We start from the raw sequence: 14,825 nt of genomic DNA on the forward strand, positions 1-14,825 counted from the left end.
AAGAGATCTCTGGAGGTCAGTTTGTTGCAAATAAAACATACTAAACAGTGAGTGTACACTCCTGATATAAATAAATATTAATAACTAACAGTACAGCAGAAATGGCAGAGTTTGAACTGAGATGAAGGATGTTAAATAGATTACAGGTACTTCAGATACAAAGGAGAAAAGAAAACTGTAATTGAAGAATGAGATAGCCGTCTCCATCAACATAGTGCAGACAGGAAGGATGCAGTGAACAAAATCAGTGAATTTGGCTTTTTATCTGTGATTTCAGGCGGTTTCATGTGCTAGAGGCACATGTATTGTCTAAAGCCCTATTCTAGACAATACTTCTTAAATTTGCTGTATTTTCTCATTCTCATGCTTCTGACTAATCTGGGGTACTTTGAGTTCTTAGTTGGGGAGCTGCACTTTAAGTCTCATCCCCAAGCAGTTTAATTGATATTGTTTGCTGGGTGCTACAACTACAATGGAGTCTTGGCTCTAAAATGATTTAATGCACTCAGAGATTTCATCAACAGATGTGATGGCCTGTTCATGGGAAAGATCCAAAAGCTGTTGTTTTGATCCTTCCCACGAGTAGGCTGACCAACTCTCCGGTTTGTTTGGGAAGGGTATATTCCCTGGGACGCAGGACTTGCAGTGCTAAAACCGGAACAGTGCTGGGCAAACTAGGACAATTAGTCCTGACCTACGAGTCTGAATTGGCTTTTGTCACTACAAACATTTTCCAAATTTATCTGTTATCAGAGCTGAGATGCTATTACTCCAGTCAGCCCTGCAAGCCTACGCATTTCTGTAGTGTTTAGATCCCTGTGCCTGCTTACAAGCTGGCCAGTTTTCTGAGCTCATCTCAGCTTGTGGTGCTTTGCCAATGGCAACCAACAGTAACAAATTCACACTCATAAAATTCTGTTGCCTAACTGCTTCTCCTAGATTTACAAACTTATGAAAGTGTCTGTCTTCTAAGTTACTGCTGGTAACACTTTAACCAAGTATCTTGCTACTGTGTAACATGGGCTGCCATCCTTCTAACTTCCAATAAGATCTTTTTGCTGCCCTGGACTTGTCATACATACTAGGGTTTTGTTTTTATTTGAAATGTAGCATACCTTTTAGTTTCCAATTTCTGTATCAGTTAGGTTATGCTGCAGCAACTACCCTAAAATCTCAATAGTTTAAAAGAGATTTATTTCTTAATTCATGTTACATATCTGTCATGGGTCAGCTGAGGGTTCTGCTCCTAATTGTGCTCACTTTGGAATCCAGGCTAATGGAGTCTGGATTAAAAAGAAACTTAAGGGTCCCCAACTCTCGGCAGAAAAGGGATAAAAGGAGGTCAGATGCAAACTTTATTAAGGAAGATTGTGGAATTGTAACCTGATGTTGTGGCTGAATGGAATTCTACTCTTCCGGGGTAGGTGTAGTGAGTATATTCCATCTAGGGGCAGGGTAGTGATCTGTCATTAGTGGAGTCACTAATATTCTTGAAATATTTCTACCCCCACCTTCCAGACACATGATAGCATTGTACATCTGACACCCTTGTGGTTGGATGAGGCTGTGTAATTAATTATGTTCGAGCTGTAGGTGAAAGTTACGTGTGTCAATTCCAGGTGGGAGTATTTAAGTGCTATTTCAAGAACCTCCAAAAGCACTATATCTCCACATCCTTATATACTTCTCAACACATTTGCTTTTTTTTTAGTTTAACTATAGGCATCCTAGTGGGTGTGAAGTGGTATCCCATTATAATTTTGGAAATCAATCAATATAATACACCACATGAATAAAATGATGGGAAAAACCACATAATTTCTCAGTTGATGCATAAAAGGCATTTGAAACACTCTTTTTTTGAAATTTTATTGATATATATTCACATATCATATAATCATCCAAACTGTACTATCAGTGGTTCACAATATTGTCATATAGTTGTGCATAAATCACCACAATCAATTTCTGAACATTTTCATTACTCCAAAAAAAAATAATAATAATAAAAAATAATAACCCAAAACATTCCATACCCCTTATTCCCGCCCCACATTATTTATTTATTTTTGTCTTTATTTTCTCTCGCATCTGTCCAAACACTGGATAAAGGAAGTGTCAGTCACAAGGTTTTTACGCTGTACAAACTGCATAGTTATGCAATCATCTTCAAGAATCAAGGCTACTGGATTACAGTTCAACAGTTTCAGGTATGTTCTAGCTATTTTAATACTATAAAAACTAAAAAGGGATATCCATATAATGCATAAGAATAACCTCCAGAATGACCTCTCAACTCTATTTGAAATCTCTCATCCACTGAAAATGTTTCATTTCTCTTCCTCCTTTTGGTCAAGAAGACTTTCTCAATCCCAGGATGCTGGGTTCAGGCTCATCCCCAGAAGTCACGTCACACGTTGTCAGTGGGATTTACACCCCTGGGAATGAATCATGTCCCATGTAGTGGGATGGGCAATAAGTTTACTGGCAGAGTTGGCTCACAAGAGAGACTGCATCTGAACAGCTGAAAAGGTTCTCTGAGGGGGTGACTCTTAGGCATAATTTTAAGTAGGTTTATCTTCTACTTTGCAGGAATGTTTCATAAGGGCAAGCCTATAATCAAGGGCTTGGCCTATTAAATTAGTAGTCCCCAGTGCTTACAAGAATATCAGGAATTCCTGAGATGGGGATGTTTAATATTTCCACTTTTTTCTCCAGTCTCTCAAGGGAACTGAAATTTATGTACCCCAGAAAAGCCATGTAGTGGTTGTGTAGGGGCAGACTTATTGCTATAGTGTGGAAACTTAGATTGTTTCCATGGATATATGCACACCCAGTTGTGGTTGTGACATTTTGATTGGCTGGAGACCACCCATTCAATGTGGTCTTGATTTGTTTACTGGAGTCCTTTAAAAAGGAGACATTTTGGAAAATGACCATTTATTTTCAACACCCTGCAATATTGACATTCCTTTGTTCTTCATGCAAAAACATTTTTTAATTTGTTTATTTAGTTGCTATCAGTGTACACTCTAGGCATTCCTAGATTATACCATCTCAGTCTTTATCAACTATCTTTTCTTCTGGTATCACATGTACCCCCAGCCCTCCTCCCTCTATCCTTCTCACATTCAGCTTCATTCAGTTTATTTACATTATTGTGCTACAATCAGGTAGTATTGTGCTATCCATTTCTGAATTTTTGCAATCAGTCCTGTTGTACAATCTGTATCCTTTCAACTCCAGTTACCCAATATCTACCCTATTTCTGCCTCCTGATGACCTCTGTTCTTAACTGAAATTCTCCAAATTCATTCATTAATGTTAGTTCATATCAGTGAGACCATACAGTATTTGTCCTTTTGTTTCCAGCTAATCTCACTCAGCATAATGTCCTCAAGGTCCATCCATGTTGTTCTATGCTTCATGATTTTATTCTTACAGCTGTCTAATATTCCATTGTATGTATATACCACAGCTTGTTTAGCCACTCGTGTATTGATGGACATTTGGGCTGTTTCCATCTCTTGGCAACTGTAAATAATGCTGCTATAAACATTGGTGTGCAGATGTTTGTGTCCTTGCCCCAAGACCTCTGAATAGATACCTAGCAATAGTATTGCCAGATCATATGGCAATTCTATACTTAGCTTCTTGAGGAACCGCCAGATTGCCTTCCATGGCAGTTGTACCACTTTACATTCCCACCAACAGTGAATAAGTGTGCTTGCCTCTTTCTCCACATCCTCTTCAACATTTGTCGTTTTCTGTTTTATTGATAATGGCCATTCTGGTGGGTGTGAGATGATATCTCATTGTGGTTTTGATTTGCATTTCCCTAATAGCCAGGGAAGTTGAGCATCTTTTCTTGTTCCTTTCAGCTATTTGTATTTCCTCCTCTGAGAAGTGTCTGTTCATGTCTTTTGCCCACTTTGCAATTGCGTTGTTGTCTTTTTATTGTTGAGTTGAACAATCTCTATATAATACTAGACCCTTATCTGATATGACGTTTCCAAATATTGTCTCCATTGTGTAGGCTGTCTCTTTACTTTCTTAACAAAGTTCTTTGATACACAAAAATGTTTAATTTTGAGGAGTTCCCATTTATCTACTTCTTTGTTTAATGCTCATGCTTTGGGTATAAGGTCTAGGAAACCGCCTCCTATAATAAGATTTATAAGATATTTCCCTACATTTTCTTCTAAAAATTTTATGGTCTTAGATCTAGTGTTTAGGTCTTTGATCCATTTTGAGTTAATTTTTGTAAAGAGTGTGAGATATGGATCCTCTTTCTTTCTTTTTTTTTTTTTTTGCATGTGAATATCCAGTTCTTCAAGCACCATTTATTGAAGAGACTGTTCTGTCTCAGGTCTTTTGACTGCCTTATCAAAGATCAGTTGTCCATAGATGAAAGGATTTATATCCGAACACTCTATTCAGTTCTCTTGGTCAATATATCTATCCTTATGCCAGTACCATGCTGTTTTGATCACTGTAGCTTTGTAAAATGTCTTATTGATCACCGTAGCTTTGTAAAATGCCTTAAAGTCAGGTAGTATGAGACCTCTGACTTCATTTTTCTTTCTCAGGATATTTTTAGCTATTTGGGGCATCCTGCCCTTCCAGATGAATTTGGTTATTGTTTTTTCTATTTCTGCAAAGTAAGTTATTGGGATTTTAATTGGTACTGCATTGAATCTATAAATCAATTTAGGTAGAATTGACATCTTAGCTATACTTAGTCTTCCAATCTATGAACACAGTATGCCCTTCCATTTATTTAGGGTCTCTGTGATTTATTTTGGCAATTTCATGTAGTTTTCTTTATATTGGTCTTTTGTATTCTCAGTTAAATTTATTCCTGAATTTTTTATTCTTTTGGTTGAAATTGTAAATGGAATTTTTTTTCTTGATTTCCCCCTCAGATTGCTCATTACTAATGTATAGAAACACTACAAATTTTTGAGTGTTGATCTTGTAACCTGCCACTTTGCTGTACTCATTTATTAGCTCTAGTAGTTTTGCTGTGGATTTTTCAGGGTTTTTGACATATAGTATCATATCATCTGCAAACAGTGATAGTTTTACTTCTTCCTTTCCAATTTTGATGCCTTGTATTTCTTTTTCTTGTCTAATTGCTCTGGCTAGAACTTCCAACACAATGTTGAAAAACAATAGTGACAATGGAAATCATTATCTTGTTCCTGATCTTAGGGGGAAAGCTTTCAGTTTTTCCCCATTGAGGATAATGCTAGCTGTGGGTTTATCATATATTCCCTTTATCATGTTGAGAAAGTTCTCTTCTACAGAATAAAGTTTTGATGCATGATAAAACATGGATGAAACTTGAAGATATCATGTTGAATGAATTAAGCCAGGCACAAAATGACAAATATTGTATGATTTCACTGATACGAAATATGGATTTCATATAAGCAAATAATAGAGACAGAGAATGGATTACAGGTTACCAACAGTCCGGGGGAAGTGGTGGAGGGAATGGGGAGTTACTGTCTGAGGGGTACAGGATTTCTGTTTGGGGTGATGAAAAAGTTTTGATAATGGATGGTAGTGTTGATCGCACAATATTGAGAGTGTAATTAATATCACTGAATTGTACATGATAATGGTTAAATGGGAAATTTTATGTTGTATGTGTGTTACCAAGGTAAAAAAAAATTTTAACAAAAATTAAAATTTCATTTAACTTTTGAAATAGGTAATATAGCTGGTACAAAGTTCCAAAAAAACAAATGAGTACACAGTGAAAATTAAGTTTCCTTTCTTTTCAGACACCCAGGTTCCCTTCTTAAAGGCAGTCACTATTACCAATTTCTTGAATTTTTTTCCTGATATGTTCTAATCATATTTATATTGTGTTCTTATAAGGTGATATAACGCCTTGCTTCTTTGCATAACAATATCATGGAGATTGTTGCATGTCATTAGAGAACTGTCTCAGTTTTTTGATGGCTGCATGGTATTCCATTGCACAGATGTAATGATATATAGGTGTCATTTAACCAGTCCCTCAGATGATGGATATCTATACTTCATTCAAAGCAGTGGTGTTGCACCATTGGGACTTTCTTTTTTGCCTCCCTCTTCCTGGCTCCAAAGATGTTAAGTGCTTTCTTGATGTTCTGGGTGCTCAAAATTCAATATTTCCTGTTCCAAAACTGGCCCATCCTCAATGAGAGCATTCTTTGTCTCCTGATTTTACAATTTCCATTCATAGCACAACATCTACCCCAAAGTACTCCATAAATATTGGGTTCTTTCCCTCAGACTGGTTAATTTTAGTCAGTGTGTGCCAGGGGGAAAAAAAAGAGGAGATTTGTGGGCCCAAAGACTACTTTAAGAAAGAATTTCCCAGTATAGGGAATAATGTGAGCAAAAATATGGAGATAAGCCTATGCACAGAACATTTCGAAAACTACAAGTACAAATTTTAAATCCCTGGTCATGGTTAGCTTGAAGCCTGAACTCTAGTGCCATCTAGTGGAATTTTCTAAGAAGGAAATATGGGCTTCTACACTGTGCAATGTTTTATAAATTTGAAGGGCTGTGACTCTAAAACTTAAGATATCAGAATTTTAAGTACTGAAAGGACCTCAGATATGATCAAGCCTAGCACTGCTCTTTAGAAATATAATTCAAGCCACATAGATAATTAAAAATTTTCTAGTAGCTATATTAAAAAAGGAATAAAAATTTTAATATATTTTACTTAATCCAACATATTATTGAGATAGTTTACGTTCTTTGTTTTTTACTAATCCTTCAAAATTTGGTGTGCATTTTACACTTATAACACACACTAATTTGGATTAGCCACATTTCAAATGCTCAATAGCCGCATGTGTATACTGCAGATCTAGTCCAATCTTTTCATTTTACTGCGGGGGAAACATGGAAGGAAACTAAGTGACTTAGACAATAATATTAAGTTAATTGATCATCAGTTCCCAGTATGTGGCACAATTCTCTATGTCATGCTTCCCTGGCCCCTTACTTTTTCGACCTTTCAAAAGGCAATGTAGCAAAGCACGTCAATAATGAGCTAATTTTCTTTCTTTAACTCCTGAGACAGTTATTTTGTGGACACATGTTTTTTGTTGTTGCTGAAGAAAACCTACTGTGAATAAATTTAAAATTATAAAATGGAAATAGCTTATGAGAATGTGTATATGTTGCTTTGCCCATTGACAGTAAATAATGCCTATAGACTTGATTTTTTTTATAGCCCAAATAAACCAAATTAATAACTCATAATTCATCATTTAAACACTATTTTTATGTTTCCTTCTAGACCTTGCCCAAATGTATGGGGTATTTCTATATTGTTGTAATAGCTTGGGTACAATTTGGACTCTTTTACTTTTTTTTTCCTCAACATTATGACATGCAGAATTAAATAATTGATAGAGAAGGTGGTTTTATGTAATCTGAGGAATTCTTATTTTGAGAACATTATATTCATAAGATGTTATAGACGTATATAAAGTTTTCAGATTTTAATATGTTTTAGGTGCCCAGAGATGAAGGAAATTAATAATTGGATGAGAGAATAAAGAGACCAAGGCAGTGCCTGCTGGAAATGTGCTAAAAGTGTTTCAAAGGAAAATAAAACTATCATTCAGAAAACAAAATTACCCTCTCCATTTTTATGTAAGGTTTTCTCCTTTTATTAAGGCACTTATTCATGTTGTTGGCAGCGGTGGGTTGTGGGTTTTTTTTTTTTATTAGGGTAGTAGTTGTCTATTGCTGTGTAACAAATTTCCCTACAATTTAGTAGCTTAAAATAACAATCATTATCTCATACAATTCCTGAGGGTCAGGAATGGGTGGGGGGAAGAGGCCGGTGGCTTAGCTGGATGGTTCTAGCTCAGGGTCCCTCATGAGGTTGCAGCCAAGGTGTAGTTGGGTCTGCAGTCATCTGAAGATTCATTGGAGGCCAGAGGATCTGCTTCTAAGCTCACTTGTGTGATTATTGGCTGCTTTTAGTTCCTGGATGGCTATTCCCCAGAGGCCTCAGTTCCTTGTCTTGTGGGCTTCTCCATAGGATTGGCATTAACATAGCAGATGGCTTCCTCCAGGGTGAATGGTGAGAGAGAGAGAGAGAGAGAGCTACCAAGATAGAAGCTGCAATGCCTTTAATGACCTATATTAATCTTGACAACAACATGCCGTCATTTCTGCCTTATTCTTTTAGTCACACACACTAATGCTGATCCACTGTGGGAGGGGATTACTCAAATGTGTGAGTACCAGGAGGCAGGATCATGGGGGCATCTTGGAGACTGGTAACCTTGGAGACTGGTAACCTTCTTCCTTATTAGGGCACTTGCAAGGATGTTATTACTACAGAGGTGGCTATGGACATAATTCCGGAATACATGTTGCACAGGTCTTTATTATACAGCCTTTGCAGTAAAACAATGAATAGACATTCACCAAGGCAGTTATAAAGTGTTGAATGGAAAATTTTAAAAAGAAGAACCAAAATTTAATGTAATGGAACACTCAAAAATCTGTATATGTACATGTATAAACATGTGTTAGGAAAAGCTAAAAAAGAGACATGAAAATCATCCTAAAATAATATCGTCTATTGCCTGGAAAATACATGAGATATTAAAAATTACTTTTTAAATTTAATCATTAAAGTATTTATTAATAATCATGGTGCTACAGGGTACTTATTAAGCATACATTGCTCCATATCTGTGCATGTTCTCTGTTATTATTTTATTGCAGTGAAGTTCACAAAACCTAAAATTAATCATTTAAAAATTAACAATTAAGTGGCATTTAGTCCATTCACAATGCTGTGCAGCCACCATCTTTTATCTAGTTCCAAAATATATTCATCACTCCAAATAAAACCTGAGTCTTAGTTTGCCAGGGCTGCTATGACAAGTAGCACATGATGGGTTGGCTTAAATAACAGAAATTCATTGTCTCACGGTTTTCAGAGGCTGGAAGTCCAAAATCAAGGTATCAGCAAAACCATGTTTTGTCCCTAAAGTTGGTAGCATTCTAGCTGCAGTCCTTGAGCTTCTTTGGCTCGCATCTTCCGCCTTCCTTTACGAGGTGGTCTTTCTTTCCTTACAGCTGCTCTTCTGGTTACTGCTTACTTCCAGTTTCTCCCTGTGGCTCTCTCTGACTTTCTGTATCCAAATTTCCTCCATATGAGGACTCCAGTAATACAGACTAATTCAATTTGGCCACAACTCAACTCACAACAACATCTTCAAAAGGTCTTATTTACAAATGGATTCACAGCCAAAGGAATGTAGGTTAAGATTAAGAATATGTCTTCTGTTGGGGAACATGATTCAGTCTATCTCAACCCCATATCCATTAAGTAGTTACTCCCTCCCCTTTCCTCCCTTCCCATCTGGTATCATTTAACTTCACCCCAAAGAACTTCCTTTATTGTTTCTTGTAGTGCAGGTTTATTGGTAACAATTTTCCTCAACTTTTGTTTGTTCGAATTTTTTTTTAATTTTTTTATTAATCAAAAAAAAAGAAAAGAAATAACACAACATTTAGAAATCATTCCATTCTACACATGTACTCAGTAATTCTTAGTATCATCACATAGATGTATGATCATTTCTTAGTACATTTGCATTGATTTAGGAAAAGAACTAGCAAAACAGCAGAAAAAGATAGAGAATGTTAATATAGAGAAGAGAATTAAAATAATAATACTAATAAAAAATATATATATATAAAAAGGAAAAAGAAAAAAAAAACAAAAGATACACACACACAAACAAACAAACAAAAAACCATATTTCAGGTGCAGCTTCATTCAGTGTTCCAACCTAGTTACATTACACTTAGGTATTATTGTGCTGTCCATTTTTGAGGTTTTTGTATCTAGTCCTGTTGCACAGTCTGTATCCCTTCAGCTCCAATTACCCATTATCTTACCCTGTTTCTAACTCCTGCTGGTCTCTGTTACCAATGATATATTCCAAGCTGATTCTCGAATGTCGGTTCACATCAGTGGGACCATACAGTATTTGTCCTTTAGTTTTGGGCTAGACTCACTCAGCATAATGTTCTCTAGGTCCATCCATGTTATTACATGCTTCATAAGTTTAGTCTGTCTTAAAGCTGCATAATATTCCATCGTAGGTATATGCCACAGTTTGTTTAGCCACTCGTCTGTTGATGGACATTTTGGCTGTTTCCATCTCTTTGCAATTGTAAATAATGCTGCTATAAACACTGGTGTGCAAATGTCCGTCTGTGTCTTTGCCCTTAAGTCCCTTGAGTAGATACCTAGCAGTGGTATTGCTGGGTCGTAATCCATTCTGCCATTCTATGTCTTTTGATTGGGAAATTCAGTCCATTACCTTTTAGTGTTATTACTGTTTGGATAATATTTTCCTCTACCATTTTGCCTTTTGTATTATATATATCATATCTGATTTTCCTTCTTTCTACACTTTACTCCATACCTCTCTCTTCTGTCTTTTCGTATCTGACTCTAGTGCTCCCTTTAGTATTTCTTGCAGAGCTGGTCTCTTGGTCACAAATTCTCTCAGTGACTTTTTGTCTATAAATGTTTTAATTTCTCCTTCATTTTTGAAGGACAATTTTGCTGGATATAGGAGTCTTGGTTGGCAGTTTTTCTCTTTTAGTAATTTAAATATATCATCCCACTGTCTTCTAGCTTCCATGGTTTCTGCTGAGAAATCTACACATAGTCTTATTGGGTTTCCCTTGTATGTGACAGATTGTTTTTCTCTTGCTGCTTTCAAGATCCTCTCTTTCTCTTTGACCTCTGACATTCTAACTAGTAAATGTCTTGGAGAACGCCTATTTGGGTCTATTCTCTTTGGGGTGCGCTGCACTTCTTGGATCTGCAAATTTAGGTCTTTCATAAGAGTTGGGAAATTTTCAGTGATAATTTCTTCCATTAGTTTTTCTCCTCCTTTTCTCTTCTCTTCTCCTTCTGGGACACCCACAACATGTATATTTGTGCGCTTCATATTGTCATTCAGTTCCCTGATCCCCTGCTCAAGTTTTTCCATTCTTTTCCCTATAGTTTCTGTTTCTTTTTGGAATTCAGATGTTCCATCCTCCAGTTCACTAATTGTAGCTTCTGTCTCTTTAGATCTACCATTGTAGGTATCCATTGTTTTTTCCATTTTTTCTTCTTTGTCCTTCACTCCCATAAGTTCTGTGATTTGTTTTTTCAGATTTTCTATTTCTTCTTTTTGTTCAGCCCATGTCTTCTTCATGTCCTCCCTCAATTTATTGATTTGGTTTTTGAAGAGTTTTTCCATTTCTGTTCGTATATTCAGCATTAGTTGTCTCAGCTCCTGTATCTCATTTGAACTATTGGTTTGTTCCTTTGACTGGGCCATATCTTCAATTTTCCGAGCGTCATCCATTATTTTCTGCTGGTGTCTGGGTATTTGATCAGATTTCCCTGGGTGTGGGACCCAGCTGGTTGAAAGGTTTTTCTGTGGAATCTCTGGGCTCTGTTTTTCTTTTCCTGCCCAGTAGGTGGCGCTCGTGGCGGTCGTCTGTCTGCGGGGCAGTCGGCCCGGGAATCCGCACGTGGAGGCGGGGGTTGCTGGCCGCCGCGGCTTGGGGGAGTGCCAGTCCAAATTGCCCAGCTGGCCCGAGACGCCAAGTGTGACGGGAGGGCCCCGCTATCCAACGTTCCCAGTCAGACCGGGGAGCCACATGCGTGGAGGGAACCCCAGTCGCCAGCCACCCTGGCCGGGAAAACGCGCGCCCCTCGGGTATCTCACCGCAGCGGATTCTCCCTGCCCGTTCAGCCGTTCCAGAATGGGGTACGCTGTCTTTTTGGTCTCTGTCGTGACTCCGGGAGCTGTTTCGTATTGTTTCTGTTTCTTTAGTTGCTTTTCTGGAGGAGGAACTAAGACCCGCACGTCTTACTAAGCCGCCATCTTCTCCCCCAATTTTTTTTTTGTTTAATTTACTTTTATATTTGAAGGACAGAAAAAATTGCTATCCCAGAAATCTAATCCAAGGAAAATATTCTTCAGCATTTTGAAGATGTTCTTTCATTGTCTTCTGGGTTGCATTATTTGGATAAGAAGTCTTAAGTAATTTTTCTTTGTTCCTCTATTTGGAATGTCTTTTTTTTTCTCCATTGATTTTCAGCAATTTGATTATGTCTTTTGAGGTTTTCTTTGTGTTTTTCCTATTTGGGATTCATTGAGCTTCTCGGACCTGTGGGTTTACAATTTTCACTATATTTGGAAATTGTTTGACAATTATTCCTTCAAATATTTACCTCTACCTCAGGAAGCAAACAATTATCTTTTAGAGTTCCCTGAACAAATGTCTACAACTCTGATCAGACTAATTTTAGAATTAATAAAATTCTTCTACATAATCTGTGTCTCTTCAAGGATGGGGACATTAACTTTTACTTTTAGACTTCCAATATATAGCACTGTATTTTGTACATAGTTGCTTCTTGGTTCATATTTATAGCACTGTATACATGAGATTTCTTTATATAGCACTTTTCTATTTTAAAATTTATTTATTTAAATAAGAGATGCACATTCCTGATAAATATTTCAAACAGTGCCAAAAAAGTGTTATTTGGAGTACTTTGAAAAGTCCTGTGAAAAATAAGCCTTTTTTTTTTTACCCATTTCCAAACCCCTCTTCCTCCCTAGGCAGCCACTGTTAGCAGAGAACTCTGCCTGCTGAGGCACCATGGCCTGCCCTCTTAGCATTTTGCTTTTATCCTTGCAGAAATTGTCTGAGAATGTTCAAGCATATATAGGTATATATCCCTTTATTTTTTTTTATAAAAATGGTAAGCTATTATATACACTTAACTATAGCCTATTATATAAACTAAACTACTTTTTCTCTTTAACTTAATAATGAATATTGGTGACATTCTGTTTTCTATATCAGATCATTCTATTCTTTTTATGGCTGCATAATATCACATCACGTGAATGTATCATAATTTGTTTAACTGAGCCCCTGTTGATGGACATTTAGGTTGTCTCTGGTCATTGGTTGTTAACAAGCAATGTTGCAATTAATGTCCTTCTACTTAAAATGAGAGCCTATTTCATAAGTATGTGAGGCACCCTATCACGTGGGGTGCCATGATGATGTTCTCTGTGCTACTAAAATGTTTGGTTTATTTGCTATAAATATTGTCAAAGAAACTTTCCTTGTACAAGAAGAGATGTCAAGCACAGAGAGTACTATGCTAAGAAAGCAAAAATAACATTGAAGGTTGTTTGAATGTTTGAATTTCTGGTGTTCTAAGTTTCATATAACTAAAAATGATAAAAACTAGTTTCCTCACCATAAGTACTTGGAATCTCAGGTAGGACATGAGATTTTGTTGGTTTGTCCAGAGTGATGCTCCGATGAATCCCAGAGTGATTCGATCAGTGAGTGGAAAAGTATTTGCAAAGCCCCCTTTGAGGAATGGTGAGAACGGGGAGAAATTCAACTTCCCCAAGTTGAACTCTTGATATTCTCACAAGCAGTGTGGACAACCAAAGCTATAGGCTGAGCCCCCAGTCTTGGGGTTTGTTCATATGAAACTTAACCCCACAAAGGATAGGTCAAGTCTACTTAAAATGTAGGCCTAAGTGTCACCCCCAAGAGAGCCTCTTTTGTTGCTCAGATGTGGCCTTTCTCTCCAGCCAACACAACAAACAATCTCACCACCCTCCCCCTGCCTACGTGGGACATGACTCCAGGGGTGTGGACCTTCCTTGCAACGTGGGACAGAAATCCGAGAATGAGCTGAGACTCAGCATCAAGGAATTGAGAAAAACCCTAGAATGAGCTGAGACTTAGCATCAAGGGATTGAGAAAACGTTCTTGACCAAGAGGGGGAAGAGGGAAATGAGACAAAGTGGCAATGGCTGAGAGATTCCAAACAGAGTCGAGAGGTTATCCTGGAGGTTATTCTTATGCATTAAGTAGATATCACCTTGTTATCCAAGATGTAATGGAGAGGCTGGAGGGAACTGCCTGAAAATGCAGAGCTGTGTTCCAGTAGCCATGTTTCATGAAGATGATTGAATAATGATATAGCTTTCACAATGTGACTGTGTAATTGTGAAAACCTTGTGTCTGATGCTCCTTTTATCTACCTTGTCAACAAAGGAGTAGAACATATGGAATAAAAATAAATAATAGGGGGAACAAATGCTAAAATAAATTTAGTTTGAAATGCTAGTAATCAATGAAAGCGAGGGGTAAGGAATATGGTAAGTATAATCTTTTTTTTTCTTTTCTGTTTTCGTTTTATTTCTTTTTCTGTTGTCTTTTTATTTCTTTTTCTGAATTGATGCAAATGTTCTAAGAAATATGAATATGCAACTAAGTGATGATATTGTGAATTACTGATTATATATGTTAATGTTTTATTTGGTTTGTTAAATTTTTTTAAATTAATAAATAAATTTAAAAAACAACAACGGGCGGGCCACGGTGACTCAGCAGGCAAGAATGCTTGCCTGCCATGCCAGAGGACCCGGGTTCGATTCCTGGTGCCTGCCCATGTTAAAACAAAACAAAACAAAACAACAACAACAACAAAAACTAGTTTCCTCATCTAATGAGAATTGCCTTGGAAGAAATAAGACAATAAGCTATATACTACTGATTCTGGTGAAACAACTTTGGGGAAACAGGCTAGTGAGAAGCAGGTCTCACTTTTGATGATAAGAGAAACATCAGGAGCTTTTACCCCAGCCACGGAGAGGACTGCAGCAGTCTCAAGAGTATAAAAGATGTGGTAGTTTGAAGTTGTTATACACCCTGAGAAAAGGCCA

The sequence above is a fragment of the Tamandua tetradactyla genome, chromosome 1 (genome assembly GCF_023851605.1).
Source record: "Tamandua tetradactyla isolate mTamTet1 chromosome 1, mTamTet1.pri, whole genome shotgun sequence".
Taxonomy (NCBI): Eukaryota; Metazoa; Chordata; class Mammalia; order Pilosa; family Myrmecophagidae; genus Tamandua; species Tamandua tetradactyla.